At 45.4% G+C, this 18,910-nt stretch overlaps 1 protein-coding gene across 2 annotated transcripts in view; it reads right to left on the reverse strand.

The window, feature by feature from the left end:
* The window catches only part of fut8a (fucosyltransferase 8a (alpha (1,6) fucosyltransferase)), a 90,105-nt gene extending 71,666 nt beyond the window's left edge, over positions 1 to 18,439 (reverse strand). For both annotated transcript variants that reach the window (XM_076300787.1, XM_076300784.1), the window contains exon 1: positions 18,320 to 18,439. The gene's annotated coding sequence lies outside the window, so the exon portion shown is untranslated. The remainder of the gene's footprint in view (positions 1 to 18,319) is intronic.
* Positions 18,440 to 18,910: the final 471 nt, after the last annotated feature.

An 18,910-nucleotide genomic window follows, 5' to 3' on the forward strand; every position in this document is an offset into this window, starting at 1 on the left:
AACTCCAACAGGATGACAAATGTTGCCGGTATATCATGAATGATACGATATGGCACGTCCCTAATACAGGCAAGTTGTAACCGCCTTATCAAAATCAAACACGCTTGAAATCATCGGCTGATTGGACATATCCATCTCCTACTGTCAAATGGGGAGAGGCAACATCGCGTGACTGCTCCGGCATAATTTGCCAATGGGATTTAAGCTTGAGTGGAAGACAAGCGGAGTATTGCATTTTTAATGAGGATGCGCAATATAACAGTTTACAGAGACCTTTTAGATGAGCTATAGCCCATGCATCCATTATGGACGAGAGATGCGCGTTAATGCAGATGAGCTGCTCAGAGACAGAAGGAGGGTTTGCGCTGCTGGAGTTTGCCGTTTGATATCTTCTTTTGCTGCCGCTTGACTGGCAAACCACTGAGCCGCTTTGCTCTCGAGAGGGTCTTTGCATTTGCCGGTTTAAAACTTCTTTGCTGCCGCCTGACTAGCAAACCTTTGAGCGGCCCGCCGCGCTCTCGAGAGGGTCTTTGCGATAGCCTGTTTGTAATGAGATGTGAGGGGTATGGCTAATCAGCCTTTCTGTGTGAAACTTGGATGTCGTCGAGTGCGTCAACATGGAGAGGAACATTGTCGTGAAATGAACACACAGGGTAGTCGATCACTAGAGTAGGCCTGTTATGGGGATGGCTTTCCGAGACATTTAAAGTTAATGTGAGCCTTAATGACCCTCTATATGGAACACCGGTCTGAACCTAAGCACAGAACACTGCCATCTTTAGTTGTATTTTTGTCACAAATGAGTTTGTGGGCTGTGTGTGTGTGTGTGTGTGTGTGTGTGTGTGTGTGTGTGTGTGTGTGTGTGTGTGTGTGTGTGTGTGTGTGTGTGTGTGTGTGTGTGTGTCTGTGTATGCATTTGTGTCTTATGTGCCTGGGGGTGATATGGATGCCCACAAAAGCCTACATACATGTAGTGTGTGTGTGTGTGTGTCTGAGAAAGTGGATGTGTGGATGTGTATATGTAACATAATATGTGCTGAGGTGTGTGGCCTATATACATACATCTATGTAGAGTGTATATGGGTGTGTGAATGGTGCCATAATGTAATGATGCTCTAGATGTTTTGTGTGTGTGTGTGTGTGTGTGTGTGTGTGTGTTTAAAGGGTCAAGGAATGCTGACACACTAGCAGGATGTGTAGTGACAGCAAGTGTTTAATGGCCCACAGCTCTGGTAGTTCTCAGGATAAAAAAGAGAAATTGAGGTTGGAAAACAACACACACACACACACACACACACACACACACACACACACAGGAGTGATGGATGACGAAGGAAAGACTGAAGTAACTGTGATGTGTTTGATCCATCGCCCGGAGCAGAACTGTGAAATGGAAAACTTCAGGCTATAGAGGAGAGAAGGGGTGGGGGGGGGTAGTGGGGGAAAGGAAGAAGAGAAGAGGAAGAAGAAAAAGGAGGGAGGAGAGAAAAGAAGTGAAGGAGAGAAGAGAAAAAAGGGAAGAGAGGAGAGAGAAAAGGAGTCAGCAGAGGAGAAGAGGAAGAGAGGAGGAGAGGAAGAGAGGCGGAGAGGAAGACAGGAGGAGAGGAAGAGAGGAGGGAAAAGAAGACAGCAGAGGAGAGGAAAACAAAAGAGAAGAGAAGAGGAGGAGGAGAGGAGAGGACGAAGAGTGCAGATAGAGATGCCAGAGGAAGGGGGGGAACAAATGGGCCATACCATAGCATCCCTCGCTTCCAGGAGGAGAGAAATGGAGAGATGTGGAGGGGAGATAATGAAATGGCAGAAGGATATTTATCAACTTTTATGAATTCCATTTGATGCCATGCACTGCTCCCTCAACAAGAGAGCGCAGGAATCCCACATGTGTGTGTGTGTGTGTGTGTGTGTGTGTGTGTGTGTGTGTGTGTGTGTGTCTGAACACGGGTATGTTTGTTTGTGTCTGTCTGCTGGTGAGTTTGCATATTTATGATGGGGAGTCAGTGAGTGGTGCGAGAGCGTGTGCACCCGTGTGTGTGTGCTTAAGTGTGTGTGCTTGTCAAGATGAATGGTTATGAGGCTTGACAGAGAGCGGTGCAAGGGTGTGTGTGTGTGTGTGTGTGTGTGTGTGTGTGTGTGCATGCTTGCGGAGGGTATGGTTGTGGTGCTGATTGTGTGTGTCAAGTGCAGCAAATTTGTTGTGGAGAAGTGATTTTGTGTGTGTGTGTGTGTGTGTGTGTGTGTGTGTGTGGTTTGTGTGTGTGTGTGTGTGTGTGTGTGCACATGAGTTCCTGTTTCTTTGTCTGTGTGTTTAAATGTGTGTGGGTTTGTGTGCCTGCCTAGTCTTATGAATGCCTGAAGGGGAAGTGATTGTGGGTGTGTGTGTGTGTGTGTGTTTATCAATTAGTTTCTGTGAGTGTGTGTGTGTGTGTGTGTGTGTGTGTGTGTGTGTGTGTGTGTGTGTGTGTGTGTGTGTGTGTGCAGGAACGGAAATACGTACGAGGAGAGGTGATGTGTGCATGACACAACGTGAGTGAATATACGTGCATGACAGAAAGACAGAATGAATGTTTATTTGTGTGAATATATATACACAAATGTTTGTGTGTGTGGTGTGTGTGTGTGTGTGTGTGTGTGTGTGTGTCTGACTGAGAGCCATGGGTTTCAGTGCAGCACCGGTAAACAGCAGCAGGAATGTGAGTGGGCCGACAGATGGAGAACACATCAGCCAATTACGCGCTGCTCCACAGACCCAGATGAGAGAGAGGCCTGGCACACTCATTCACACAGACAGCACCGCAACTACAAGCCGCACCTCTGTAGGGGTGTGTGTGTGTGTGTGTGTGTGTGTGTGTGTGTGTGTGTGTGTGGGCGTGCATGCGCGAGAGAGGGACAGTGGGTGAGTGTGTATGAATGTGTATGTGCATCTGAATGTGCTTGTGTGCGTGTGTGTATGTGTTGGCACATGATCGTGTACTCGGGTGTTGCTAAAAGCAGACTGACAATATTCATGCAACAAACCACATCAGAGGAGCATATTTTGATTTCCTTCTGTGAACAGTATACTGTATGTGTAACTATTTGTGTGTGTGTGTGTGTGTGTGTTATTCCAGACATGTGAAATCTTACCATGATTCACCCGCACTCTGGAAAGCAGAGGTGTGTATCTAACGTTAGCCCTCCCAGTGGATGGTTCATTTGAGCTTGGCCTAAGCAAACTGAATGAGCTGGATAATGCCTCCCTCTCTCCCTCCTTCCCTCTCTCTCTTCCTCCTTCCCTCTCTCCCTCCCTTCTCTTGCCTGAGGGCCGGAGTGGGGCCTGAAAATGGCATTTCTCCGTATTAAGACGCCTGTTTATGCCTGCTGCCCCAGCGCTCTCAAAGGGCTGCTGTGATCACAGCAATCAGGCGTGGAAATTACTTCTTCTGTAGATTATACCCTAACATTCATAGCCCATCTCTCTCTCTCTATCTCTCTCTCTCTCTCTCTCTCTCTCTCTTTCTTGCCTGGTCTGTCCTTATCTCTCCATCCATCTCTCTCTCTCTCTCTCTCTCTCTCTCATACTTGCATTCTTGTTCCCCACATCATTCATGCTCATTACTACTGTGTAAACGTTGGTCCATGCGTAGCAGAAGCCTGAACATTTAAATTCTAATTCCCCTTTCAGCTACACACACGCACACACACACACACACTGAACAAGAAATGCTCACTCAACACTAGTACACAGCAACATATAAGTGTACATATAAGACAACTTACATACTTACAATCAACAAAGGCAATGCCATAATTTTTAAACACTGCTCATGCCCCCCCCCCCCCAACACACACACCATCAGCATCTACTTTGGGTCAGGTTCTTTCGGGCCATATTAATCTCACTGGCACTAGATTCCACATAAGCTTCCACTCATCTGAGCTTCTCCCCAGGTGTCTAAGGTCTCCTCCAGCTACTGCCACACACACACACACACACACACACACACACAACACACACACACACACACACACACACACACACACACACACACACACCAAACCAAAACACACACTACATGCAGTCAATCTTCCAAAATGACACCGATAAAGAAAAAAACTCAATTATAATGCAGCCTCTGGCCCTGTTTCTATTGGCAACAGGTGCTGCATTTTTCTTGTGACTGTTTCGGGGATTTGGTGTCGGCTGACCCATTTCTTCCTGGCCACTGGTGGGATGTCCTGATGTGAATGGCAGATTAGCTCAGGAGTTCAACTCTATGCTATCACTTTCAGGTGGAATGCTAAGGCCAAGCTATCTCAATGGTGATCTCTTAGAATGCAAAAGCATATAAACATGCATGCACAATCTCTTCAATACACTCAAGTACAAACACAAGTACACACTCGCTCACATGCACACACACATACATACATACATACACACACACACACACACACAGGTCAATGTGAGTTCAGTTCCACTAGAAAGCTCCATAAGCCTATTTTTTCTCCTCCCAACACAATGCCGAAAGCACCTAACAATGACTGAATATGCAGTCAAGTGAAAACGAACGTGCAGCACGAGGCAATCCGCTTTCCATTTTTCAGCTAAGACTCTTTCACACTCAATGTTCCCGGAGGGTCATCACACACACTGCCTCCGGATCACCCCACCCCACCCCATCCCACCCCAAAAACCTCTCGCAGGTCCCCCCGCCATTTACCACCCCTCTTCTCAATAGCACCATAAGCACCCCCTGCCACCCACCACCACCACCACCACCACCACCACCAGCAGCAGCAACAACAATCCCTCCAACAACCGTGCCCATGAAATTCCTAAGAGGCTTCTCAGCAGGGTCATCCCCCGTCCTTTAAGTAATCCCCATTACGGCATGTGTGGGTGTATACTGATTTACTGGGTGCAGCAATCCCCCCCCCCCCATCATAGTTACTAGGAGCAGATAAACATGGTGAGCGCGCTGTCCCCACTGCTGATCAGATTAGCTCATCCCTACACAGAGTCTAGCTTCTGCCCAGTGAGTCAAAGCACGGCTGTCTGTTCACTGCCCCGAGAAGAGAGAGAATAAAGAGAGGTGTGGAGGGAGGAAGAGAAGGAAGTGTGTGTGTGTGTGTGGGGGGGGGGGGGGGGGGGGGGGGGGTTGCAAGTGGATGGAGTAGCATTGCAAAGAGAACTCCACATCATACCTCACACTCACACACCTGCTGTTTGTTTCTATGGAGACTGTCGGAATGAGGGTGAACGACGGCACAGGCCGGGATGCAATCGGAAATGACCAATTACAAGCACTTTAGGCTGGACCGGTGAAAAGGAGCAGAACAATAGGTGTTCCGCGAGAACTCACTGATTGGTCTAACGGGCAGGGCTAAAACTGTCCAAGTGACAGAGACCACGCTATACATATGAGGGAATGGTGTAGAGGTGACAGGTTAAAGCTTGTGCAGCCCCGGTTTCTCTAAGTTAACAAAGAAGAACAAAGACTCTTCTTATACAGACTCACAGTCTTACAAAGGACAATAAGACGAGGCTAAGAATGTATGTGTGTGTATGTGTGTGTGTGTGTGTGTGTGTGTGTGTGTTTGAGGTAGTAAAATACCAACCACTCCTAAACACCATCTCAGAGCTAGGCTATAGGTGCAGACTACTCGTATTCATATTTGGTAGCCTAGGACACGTACACAGGTTGGTAGTAAGAGGGCTGCAACTACTTGGGATGGCCAAAGGGAGGGCTAAACAGCTTGCAAAGTACTGTGCCATCTCTGCTATTATTGGCAGCCGCCACATATAACTTAAGTTAAGTGATATTGTGAAGACCTGGTGCATGCTACTGGTCCATAGGTTTGCATATGTATTGTACTGCATTCTTAATTTTTGTGTCCCTGTACCATTTTCTTCATGTGGACATAAATAAATGGTTAAAATGTGTGTGTGTGTGTGCGTGTGTGCGTGTGTTTGTGTTATGATAAGGTAGAGCCAGTGATAACACTAATTCATTTCTTAGTGGAGTATCATATGCACTAGACTAGAGGAAGTGTGTGTGAGAGAGTTTGCATTCAGCAGAGGGCAGAGATGAGGTGAACTGAGGATAAGTTCAAACCAAGATGTCTGTAAAGGTACAAGGGGGAGGGGGATGACAAGAACAGGAAGACCTTTTGACCTTGATCTTTTTTTAATTGCATTATCTTTAATTGTTGCTCTTTAGCACTTTGAGATTGCTGTAATATAAAGTGCAATACAAATAACCATTATTATTATTATTATTATTATCATTATTATTATTAGAGGAGTGGGGAGAGAAGGAGGAGAGCAGAGGAGCGGCGCTGACACCACAACACCTCGCTTTGCCTCCTGCACCACACTGAGCAGACAACTCCACACTTCCTGTCTGGTGTTCACTCTGCTGAAATTCTCCGGTGATGTAAACTCACAGGCCCGTCACTAACGCTCCTGTAGGCCAGCTGGTTAGAGTTGATATTGCAAAACCACCATCGTCATAGATTTGCTTCCAAAGAATCCCACGTGCTGATACAGATCTCGTTTCTCACATTTCACATTTTTCTAAGGCCACCCTATGGTTGCTGAGTGACATTCGAATGAGTTGACGGTCATATTCAAATTTGCAGTGGTCTCTTAATTTTGAATATGACCGTCAACTCATTCAAATGTCACTCAGCAGCCGTAGGATGACATCAGAAAAATGTGCAGTGGTAAATGGGAAATACACATCCCATGTAACATTAGAGACCACAAACAATACCCACTTCCGTAGCTCTTCGGGCTGTATAAATCCCAGTTCATCTTTCACAATGCTAAAATATATCAACTGCGACCACAGGCAAGTATTCCCACATCCCATGTCACATAAGAGGATTCTGACCCCGGTCAATAACCATAACCCCTCTGAGGCATCCACCAGAAGATTTCATTTCTCTGCCCCGACCAGGATCATCCCCCACGGACAGATAAATGGGAAACATCAGTCGAGCAGCGGGAGTTTTTGTTAGCAGCATTAACGGATTCCTCCAGTTTCCCATGAGCACATCGGGGCTCTTCCTCTTGTGGCTTCCCTCTTTGGTGAGCCCAGGGGGAGTGACACATTTCTGCAGAAGTGACACTCTTTTTCTGCCGTGCTCTCCCTCATTAAGGAAGCACAGCCGTGGAGTGCTAGTGGAACCGGGATGTGCCGCACTTTCGCCTTGCGCAATTCCACCGAGGGTTTTACACATCATCACTTGTGCTTAGAGAACCGTGGGATTACATTTATTTATCCATTTGTGCATTCATTTATTTATTAATCAGTTTGTTGTGGAGATGCTTGTAGATGGTGAGGAGTTTTTAGAACAACTTCATAAGATATATCTAAATGCATGCAAGGCAATGCAACTGGGACATCTGATGCAATGGCTGTTGTGTGTATGGGGTTGTGTGTGTGTGTGTGTGTGTGTGTGTGTGTGTGTGTGTGTGTGTGTTTGTGTGTGTACCGTGGGCATGAATGTAATGAAACAGCTCAAATGATCTGGAAAGTCTCCCTGACAGCTTTTAGTGAGATAATTCCAGGTCTGTTTATAACCATGTGCACACAGACACACACACACACACACACACACACACACACACACACACACACACACACACACACACACACACACACACACACACACACACACACAACCACACACCCTCTGGTGCCCCTTCTGTCCTAGCTCCTGGTGTTGTTGTTGTTGTTGTTGTTGTGTTTCAAACAGGCAGCATAAAGGCAACACCTGATGTCCCCTGATCGAAGTCCCCTGATCTTGCCTGTGGCTCTCCAGCTGGGTTGCCATGCCAACAGGGACCACTACTCTATTTATCTGCACCTGACCTTTGAAGATCAGGATGAGTTCAATCAACAAAAAAAGCGCAGGGCCAGCGAAGTAGAGGAAATGGTCCTAGTAGTAATGGCCCTAGTAGTAATGGCCCAGTGATTGTGCTACATCCCCCTTTTTCACTTTTATAATCGGAGGGAAGTAAAAAGAGAATGAGAGAGAGAGAGAAAGAGAGAGAGAATCGCCAATGACTCAGTAGGTTGGTAGCTTCTACTTCAAATGGACAATCTAGCAGAGTACCAGCCAATGGTATTTTAGCGGCTTTGCTTCCAATGGACACTTGCAGTCCAATGCCATAAATGATCGCAATCCTCTTTACTCTCGGGCAGTTGCTGAAGCATTTGTTCAGTGGCAAGATCCCTCTTTGTGACTTCACAATAACAGAAATGGTGAACTGCAGCTGCACTGCTAATGGGAATGATGATGGCCATGCCATTAAAGGCTCTGAAGACAAGAGGAGCCGGATAAAGATGAGAAAGGACTGAGTGAGACGCACAGTAAATGGGCTGGGAGGAGAGGGAAATAAGAAAAGTGACTGATAAGAGGGAGACAGTGAGAGAGAGAGAGAGTGAGAGGGGGGAGAGCAAGAGAGAGAAGAACAGCGAGAGGAAGAGAGGGAGAGAGGGAGAGAAAGAGAGAGAGAGTCTTCTGCCTGTCAGAGTTAACCTTTGAACCTCCCTCTTGAGCAAGTCTCTAACTGGGCTTGGTGGCCATGAGGGCACTAAGCCGCAGTCAGTCAGCAGCTACCCTCCCGCCACGGCTCACCGCCCACAAGATATGAGCTCTGTACGACGGGCACCGAGAGGAGAGGAGAGGAGAGGAGAGAGAGAGAGAGAGTAAAAACGAGGGAGGGAGAGAATGAGAGAGAGAGAGAATAATAGAAAGGAATAGGAAGTGAGTGGAACCCCTCCATGCAGACTCCGAGCATGAAAATACAAAAGAAAGAAAAAAAATGCCCTCATCCTCTGCAGCCTCCGTGTGTAGGGTGGATCACTTCATCTTCATGTGCTCAAGTCACAGACTGTCTCGGAACTCAACAAGTCCTATCAGCTTCAAACCAACAGTGGTGTGCTGACAGGTAGAAAAAATCTGGCCACCAAGTGTTAGCATAGTGGCCTGTTGACAGGTGAAAAATCTGGCAACCCAGCATTTGTATAGTGGTATGTGGGTATGTGAACATATCTGGCAACCCAGAGTTCATATTGCCACATGTTGCTGTGGGGAACACCTGCTAGCGCCCTTGAGGTGAGGTGCAACAGCGCAGTGCTGGGCAGACACAGACACAGACCTGGCATGCCTGGCCCCTGCCCTGGACATCATGAGTCAGCATCGGTCAGTGCAATCCAATCAGGCCAATCCGGCAACAGCCTTCCACACAATCCTCTTAGCTTCCCAAATCCCCACTACCTGGGCCCTGCACAACGCAGCCGCCAAAGCCTGGCATAGAGGTTAGACTGTCAAGACCACACACACACACACACACACACACACACACACACACACACACACATATACTTGATCAGAGACTTAGTTATGCTTATGATGCAAAGGCATACACATGCACACATAAATGCGCGCGCACACACACGCGTGCACACACACACGAACAAAGAGCCTTAGACAGTCAGAGGAAGTGCTTAAGGGGCTGAACCTAAACACTAACTCCAGATAACACATGGAAAGCTCATTTCCTAACCAGACATACACACTAGTTCCATTACAAATATGCCAGCAAGGAGCAGAGTGAGAGTTGGAAAAAGAGAGAGGGAGATGGATAGAAATAGAATGAGAGAAAGAGGGAGGTAACGAGGGAAAAAGCCCTGGGGTGGTCATGTGTTGCACAACATAATGCAGACATGGTAGGGTCCCACGTGTGAAATATGGGGAGAGGAAAAGCTCTCTGTTGAGAGCACTGTTTGCTGTACGCTCCATCCTTCTCCCCACTCTGTTCCGCTATCTCTTTATGTGTCTCTCTCTTTCTCTCTCTCTCTCTCTCTCTCTCCAGAGAGAGGTAGATGGAAGAGGGGGATGGCAGTCCCTGAGAAGCTGGTTGCAGCGCCACAAGGCAGAGGAAGCCACTGAGCATGCAGGAAAACAGCAGATGGGTCAGCGCTTCATACACACCCACCCACACACACACACACACACTTTCCTTCTTGGCCACTCTCTATCAGAAACACACACACACCAACTCACTCATCCACTGTCCTTGTCTCACTCCCTCACACACACACTAACAGATCCACTCAGGACACTCACACCCACACCCTCAGGGAAGAGAGAGATAGAGAGAAAGAAAGAAAGCAAAAAAGTAGAGGGAGGTACAACGACAACAAATGCATTCTTGGCAATCCCTCTGTCTCCCTCTTTTTTCCTCTCTATCCGCATCTTCTTTTTGCCTTCCTTTTTTCTTCCTGCTTGGCCAGTCTTTTCTCCTCTTTCAGTGGAGTTCATTGAGTAATGCTTTAGTGGTTCAGGGAGCAGCATGGGGTGGTAGAGGCTTGGCTTTTAGCTAATCCCACAAACACACACACATCACACACACACACACACACACACTCTCACACAGACAAACACACACACAATCACACATGCAAACAGCAGGCAGCAGCAGCGACAGCGCATTCCTCACTGCCTGGGGTCATCTCCTCTGGTTGGTATGGCAACGGCGGGGTCAACAGGATATGTGAGGGACAGGGGACTCCTGCTGCATGGGCCTCTCCAGGAGCATCTCAACAACAGGACAGAGGTCCTGGCCTGATACGGCCAAGATTATCTCCTCTTTATCTGACCACATGTGGGATTTCCTGGGATGTTTTGCTGGCCTCTCTCTCTCTCTCTCTCTCTCTCTCTTTATGTTCGCTCTCACACATATGACATGGTAGCAATACTCTCTCTGTGTGTTTTGTCACTCAAAGTGCAACTGACAGCAAATAACTGTATATTTCCTACACTGCAAGGGTCGTATGACACATAGTGGTGTGTGTGTGTGTGTTTGTGTGTGTGTGTGTGTGTGTGTGTGTGTGTGTGTGTGTGTGTGTGTCTGTGTGCGTGCGTGCATATGTGTGTCTATTCCACCGTCCTCAATATATACAATTCAAAGGCCCAACAATGAAAGTCACTTGGTCCCTGTCAGTGGAAGGGCAGCACATTCAGCTGGGCTCTTTCACAGAGGGCAGTGTGCACGCTAAGATCAGCGTCTCACTGAGAAGCTGTCCCTACTTAACCCCCTCATGTCAGTCATCCACTCACTCTCTTGGGTGGGGGAGGGGCGTGTGTTTGAATGTGCCAGTATTTGTGTTAGTGAGTGTATGTGTGTGTGTGTGTGTGTGTGTGTGTGTGTGTGTGTGTGTGTGTGTGTGAGTGAGAGTGGTAGAGTAGTCTCTCTCCCTCCCCTTCTTTCTCTATATCTCTCTCTATCTTTCTCTTTGAGTCTCTCCACATTCCTGCGTTGACAGGTCACATGAGTCCACTCTGTGGCGTGTGCGGTGGGCTGGTGTTGAGGAGGCGGCTGTAGCAGAGCCTGGCACAGTCCCAGGATAAAACTTGCAACCCTGAAGGCCTCCCCGCTGAGAACCACCAAGCCGCTCACATTCAAGACAGGCCACTCACTTGCGCATGCCATTTACATCTGATTAGCGGTGCCAAGAAGACAAGGACTGAAGGAACAATGTGTGTGTGTGTGTGTGTGTGTGTGTGTGTGTGTGTGTGTGTGTGAAGGGGCTGGGGGTCAGCTGGGGTTTCCAGATGGTCCCAGGCCTGACCTCTGACCCCTTGCATCACCCTGTTGATACTCCAGCAGCACTCCACAGTGCAGTACGATATTTATAACTGATCAAAAATGGAATGGTAAGAGTACAACAAGCGGCATGCAGCAATGATGGGGGCCAAGCGCCAGGGGCGAGCCACTGTGGCCTGAAGGAACTTGTGTTCTTTCTGAAGGATATCATTACAGCGGTAACATTTTTCTTTGAATATGACTGTGACCTAGGGCTGCCCGATTCTGGATAAAATGAGAATAACAATTTTCTTGCCTAAAATTGAAATGATGATTATCTCGTGGCCGTGCAAATAATAGGGATGCATGATTGTAAAATTCTGGGCCTATATCTATGCTTAAAATAACAATTTGGTCAATAACTGTGATTGTGATTGCTAATATTATGCAAATTTGATTTAAGTGGCATAAACATTTATTTTTTTTGTTTTTCAATTAAACTCATGGATGATATTGTGTCTCAGGGCTCTTTGGATCATTGAAATCAATCTCAGACACCTGTGATAATTAGTTTGCCAGGTGAGCCCAATCAAAGGAAAACTACTTAAGAAGGATGTTCCATATTATTAAGCATGCCATAGGTTTCAAGCAATATGGGAAAGAAAAAGGATCTCTGCTGCTGAAAAGCGTGACATTGTGCACTACCTTGGACAAGAAAACATTGGATATTTCCTGAAAACGTATGTGTGATCATCGTACTGTGAAGAAATTTGTCGCTGATTCAAAGCAGACAAAGGCATAATAAGGAAGGTGCCAGAGAGCAGCTGCTAAAATGCCATTGCAAAGCACCACACAGGTATTTGAAGCCGCTGGTGTCCCGTGAACCTCAAGGTGTAGGATCCTCAAGAAGTTTGCAAGTGTGCATAACAGGGTTGTCAGTGTTTCCCATACATTGACTTATTTGTGGCGGCCCACCACAATATCAACATTTACCACCACACAATGATTTTCCAGGTTGTACAAAACTGTGCTTAAATCTGGTTAGCATCATAACCACGTTGTGCTAATTTGTTAAAAACTGTTGCATTCAAGTTAATTCTGCAAACCAACCACCACAAATGGAATTAAATTCTCTGGGAAACACTGGTTGTGCACAATTCGAATTGCAATTCTGCTTCCTGTTTGCTACCGTTTGCTACAGTTTTGTTTACGGATGAGTGCTGTGCAACCCTTGATGGTCCAAATGGATGGAGTAATGGATGGTTGGTGAATGGCCACCATGTCCCAACAAGGCTGAGACGTCAGCAAGGAGGTGGCGGAGTCATGTTTTGGGCCGGAATTATGGGGAGAGAGTTGGTAGGCCCATTTAGGGTCACTGACGGAGTGAAAATGACCTCGGCAAAGTATGTAGAGTTTCTGACTGACCACTTTCTTCCGTGGTACAAAAAGAAGGACCGTGCCTGCCAAAATCATCTTTATGCATGACAATCTCATGCATCTCGCATCTCATGCTGCAAAGAATACCTCTGGGTCATTGGCTGCTATGGGCATAAAAGGAGAGAAGCTCATGGTGTGGCCCCCATCTTCCCCTGACCTCAACCCTACTGAGAACCTTTGGAGCATCATCAAGCAAAAGATCTATGAGGGTGGGAGGCAGTTCACATCCAAGCAGCAGCTCTGGGAGGCTATTCTGACATTCTGGCAGCTCTGGGAGGCTATTCTGCAAAGACATTAAAGCAAAAACTCACAAGTTCAATGGATGCAAGAATTGTGAAGGTGATATCAATGAAGGGGTCCTATGTTCACATGTAACTTGGCCTGTTAAGATGTTTTTAATTGAAATAACTTTTGATTAAATTTAATCTCCTAATGCTGCAAATTCAACAATTGACCATTTTTAGTTATTTACAACCTATAAATTATGGAGCGTGTTTCAACTGATACGGGAATAGACAATTGGATAGACCTAACCAATCAGAGCAACGAAATAGTTATTGTGCCGTCAATATCTCCTACAACACTCATTAGTGAAATCTAAGAGATACGTAGTAGGTTATGCTATTAGGAAAAAACTGATAGCCTACATCCCCTCCGTTTTTGAAAATAAGTCCGTTGAACCCTGATATGCTACAAACATGTTATAAACAGCTGGGAAAGGCTGTCACAAATCCCTCAAACAGGTTTCAATCAGAGTTTTCAAACGAACGAGGGGAACAACATGTCACAATGCAACACGCTGTTTCCCCTTGATGAAAGTGAAACCATGAGTTTTCCCATATCTCAACTTTGGCCAAAGTTTTCAGAAATAATCATTTTCAGTGATAAAACCTCACTGAAATAATATGCATTTTCCATATGGAGTCTTAGAAGCCATCTGTCTCCTTCTAGCCACAGCATTTTTGACGCTCAACCTAAGTGGCTCAGATGACGTGATAGACGAGGCGCTGTTGCTCACCTGTCCATCATCGTAAAGCCTGATTTGATTGATCTGCAAAGCTCTGGTGCGAGCATAGTTGCTCCACAACGGAGCAATGCCAGACCGAACTTCCCGACGTCAAATGTTGTGGGCGGGACTAAGTTCGGCTGGCACCCAGGCTAGTTATCATTGGGAGGTTTGTTCAATAAAATTCGAATTATAATATAAATATAATAAATATAAACGGTTGATGACTTGAAAATGATACTGACTGTCATTTGCATCAACTATTTAGGAAAATCTGAGAAAAAATTAATTTGCATAATAATTTGGAACACAGTGTAAATGCAGCAGAATTATGTCAAATGAGGCAGAAATTTGGTCATTCTAAAATTGGATCACATAGAGGTGTGAATCAAGATTGCGACCATAACTTTCATGATGGGAAATATTTTGACATTCAAGAGAGCATAATATGGGCCTTAGTTACTGCCTCCACCATGCTATGGGGCAGAGAATAAGAGGTCTGAAAAAAATGACCATCTACTAGGCCTACAATTCATTTTTTGTGAAGATGATATTACAGTGTAATACACTGCATTTTGGGCTTTGTACGTTGAATTGAGAGTTAGATTGATTATCTGTGCACTATATATTGCTACTACTTTGTAACTTTTCTATCAGCCTCCTGACAAATAATCTATTGCACAAACAGACCTATCTTTGTCTATCTTTGTCTATCTTTGCTACCACAGAAACTATAGCAAACTCCATTTACACTCACCTGCCTTACATTTCACATGTACAGCATGCAGCAATCCTTGCAGCAGAAATCCTATGAGATGGCGATGATCAGGTAAAGGTTTGAATCATGGAGGTGAAAAGAGAGTGTGAGAAAGAGAGTGAAAGAGAAAGAGAAAGAGATTAAGACATGGCGGTTGAAAAAGCAAACAGCAATACACAAAAAGTCGAAAAGATAAGCGGGAGACAGTAGAGACAGTGAGAAAAGTACAGTGGAAGAGGGACCAATAGGGACAAAAAGGGACAAATAGGGAAAGAGTGCAGTAGAAGAGAGAGAGAGAGAGAGATGGACAGATAGGGAGATAGAGAAAGAGAGAGAGGGAAGGAGATAGAGAAGGCGTTCATCATGGGAAGAGCTTGCTGCGCTGCCATTAGGCCTCCTGCCAGAGATCAAGTCAGTGCGATTAGCCTTCCCCTCCATCTCTACTCACTCCATCATCCATCAATCCTTCCATCCCTCTCTCCCTCTCTTCCTCCTTCTCTGCCTCCTTCTCTGCCTCCCTCCAGACCTACCCTCCCTCCCAGCCTTCATCACCGCCACCCTACCCAACATGGCATGAACGAAGTCACCTGTTGGAATGACTCTCCATCTGTTTTTGAGGGAAAATACAAAACTGCATTGCCCACACTGATGTTAACCTCAATCTGCAACTCTGTCCCCACCCACTGACCAAATCACCATGGCAACTCGCCTAAAGCAATCATCATCTGATACTGGTGAAGGAGAGGAGCGCAAATGGAAAAGAAACACAAATTTGTGTGTGTGTGTGTGTGTGTGTGTCTGTGTCTGCATTGGTGGGTGGGAGTCTTGTGAAAAAATTGGGAAAAATTGCTTCTACGAGAGAAAAGAAATCTCTTTCTTTGATTTCACTGTGTGCATATGTTTGTGTTTGTGTGTGTGTGTGTGTGTATGTGTGACTGTGAAAGCGCATGAATAACCATTTTCAGACATAAAATCCGGAATATATGCGGAGGTTTGTCAAACGGAGGTCCGACCCTTCGGGTATGTATGTATGCGCGTGTGTGTGTGTGTGTGTGTGTGTGTGTGTGTGTGTGTGTGTGTGTTTGTGTATGTGTGTCTGTGTGTGTGTGCGTGTGTCTGTGTGCGTGTTATCCATGATGTCATGGTGCATGGTACAGCAGGAACAAGGAAAACAATTATTTTTCCATCAAGAGTGTGACTCATTCCAGTAAGCAAGAAATAAATGTCTGAATAACTAATTAGGTGAATTTAACAACATCCTTTAACCACATGGCCATATCTCCACAATTAGTACTGTTCAAAAAAACATAATTGAATCATGTACAATCTCTGATAGCTGAGACTACCAATTTAACATTTCTCTTTGGACACACAAATCTTTACCTGGAAGAAGTACTATAAGAGATCAGTTAAAGGCCTACCTCTAAAGAAGTTCCACAAGTTAGCTCAGGGCAGGGCAACAATTACAGTGACATGTGGTCTGACTAATGGTTAACAAAGGCCTGTCTGATAAACTGCCTTCACACCCATAACACAGGTGTGATTCTATCATGATAATGAACAGTGTTCCAGCATACAGCTGCGCAACAGTGCACAATATGGGTGATAGTATCCCCATACATTTTATGTGCACTTATGCCAGCCTACAAACTGACATCACACCTGGCCTGGTTATTAGTAGAGCGGGCAGTGTATTAGAATACAGGTCTACACGTATGCATTGTTTCGCCAGGAAACAGTGACACATTTTGGATTGCTAACCTGTTTACAGGTTTTAGTGATGTTTTAGAAATAGTTGGATAATAAGTGTAAATCTAACAAGGTAGAAATATAGTTGTGGGAGAAAAAAAAGCCACGGAGGCAAAAGCTAAAACATTTTATCTCTGCAATAGGGCTAAAATCAAAAAAATCGTTTAATTGCACATGCCCCATGTGTTTAATTTGCGGCATTGTCCACTTACAAAAGGTTATTGATGAGATAAAATCAATACAACGAGCAAAAAAATCCCAGAGCGCCGATGCGGCCATTGCCCGCACATTTGTGAGTAGATGAAGGGACAGAAATGTATGCCGACAAAAGAGTTCATGAAATATTCAAATTTGAGAGTGGCTGCGCTTTGAGACGTCAATACTCACTGCAAAAAGTAGGCTAGCATCTCTGTCATCTCTGCAATAATAACAAGTAACTTATTATTAAAGAGAGTGTGTGGATAGGGACCACTGATGAAGGAGGTACTTAATAAACAAATTAGAACAGCTTGGTTACACCCTACAGAATTTGATGTAGTTGTCCAATTATTCTGAGGCCATCGCAATACTGCTCAGGAATGGTGAAACATGACAGCATGGAGAATATAACTGAAGATAACCATAAAGAGACAAAATAGCTTGGTTTCAACTCATATGGCTACTCAACGCAGAACCTCTTACAGCATCCGATCATGAGAGGAAATTCAGTAGCAGTGTGGGACCGTTAACCACTCAGGCCCTCGCGAGTGAGCAGCCACGATTAGGCCACACTGTGATTGTTTTCAGGTTATCGTCACCATGTCTCGAGAATCGATTCAATGTAATCTAATGTGTTTTCATAGGCCAGAAATGGACTTCGGAAAATATGTCCCTAGTGTGCAAACTCCATGTGATATTCACCGTTACTTGTAGCAGATCAGATCACTAATATAGCCTATCTAATCATACTGTGCTGTTTAAACAACTGTTTACATTCCAGAGAATAATATGCATAAAACGCAGAATGCATCTTATTTGTTGGTTACCTCCTAACACTTGACTCGTGACCTCAAGTGGCAGTAGCTTAACCAGCAGCAGCGCTGTCTGCAATAAAGCCTTCACAACGCGATACAGAATCACAGCTTAGGCTACTCCTCCGTCATCAGGTCATATTAAAAACATAAGCCTCAAGCCCTGGCTGGATGCAAAAGACGGTGCCAACCCATGCAGTATTTGTTGGAAGAGCAAAATTCGACCTACTTCAGTAGTCTCAACATAGTGTTTTTGGTCCCTGATTTGGGCTGTTGACCAGTCTCATAGGCTACAGCGGTCTGACTGGCATGCTGCTCACTGTATCGCTAGACTATAAGATAGGATGCCCTGACTATTTTTATGTAAAAAGTGGATATCCACTTCAGTCACGTCAGCTGAATGCGTTTTCTCGTTCTTGTTCATCAGGAATCATTCACAGAGAAAAAGTAGCCATCGGATGGAGAAGTAGAGTAGCCTATAGCCTCCATTCTCTATAGCCACATTCTTTTGCGTCTGCTTTAACAGTTGACATACACGGCGATAATGCACGGTTCAATAATGTGTGCATTCAATCTCAGCTCTTTTTACAGCCCGTGCCTGAACGGGAGACAACATAATTTATAACGGAACTGCCGCTAGATCGCTGAGCCCTGTCCGCTATTCAGTCTCGTCTAGCAGTCCACATAGCTAGCAACAGGCCAGGATGGAGAGGGCTTGCAAATGGAAAAACAACGTCCCCGACATTGTCTCGGACAACCGAGTAAGAAAATCCACTTACCTGTTTTTTGGCACAAAAAATCCGGTGATCCAGAGGGTATGTCTTCGGGGCAAGAGAGATGCTTAAGAGGTTGAGATCTGTCGAAGCGCAAGGCGGAAACAGGAACTGTGGATACCACTGTCTGAATACTCTCTGCTGCCTGGCTTTGGAGTAGGCTCGGGGCTGACACAGGGGCTGCATTGCGCATGCTTGTGTCAGATCGCGGTGATACAAACGTTTCGCTAGAACAGTAAAAGGCAGTGACAAGCAGATCTCACAGCATCGTTGTACAAGTGATTGAACAGACATTCATTCTGCAGTTTACCGATGATAACGCCAGCATATGTAGTCATAATCACTCATACAAATCCATCTGATTTCACATTATTAACTATTCTAATCTTTTAGCACCAGAGTCAGGAGATGCTTAATTATTGATCTTTGTTTGTCCTCAGCATTTCCTGATCACTCATACGTTTTTAATGTAAGGAAACGCCATCTCTCTCTCTCTCTCTCCATCTATCTAAGAAAGAAAAAGGGTAAGTGAGAATAGGCCTTTAAATTGCGACACTGAACAAGTTTTGAAACTCCAACACCCATGTTAAATCAATT

The sequence above is a fragment of the Alosa pseudoharengus genome, unplaced genomic scaffold, assembly GCF_046254945.1.
Source record: "Alosa pseudoharengus isolate Yale_2024_CS ecotype anadromous, Long Island Sound unplaced genomic scaffold, YU_APseudo_1.1 YU_APseudo_1.1_scf_22, whole genome shotgun sequence".
Taxonomy (NCBI): Eukaryota; Metazoa; Chordata; class Actinopteri; order Clupeiformes; family Clupeidae; genus Alosa; species Alosa pseudoharengus.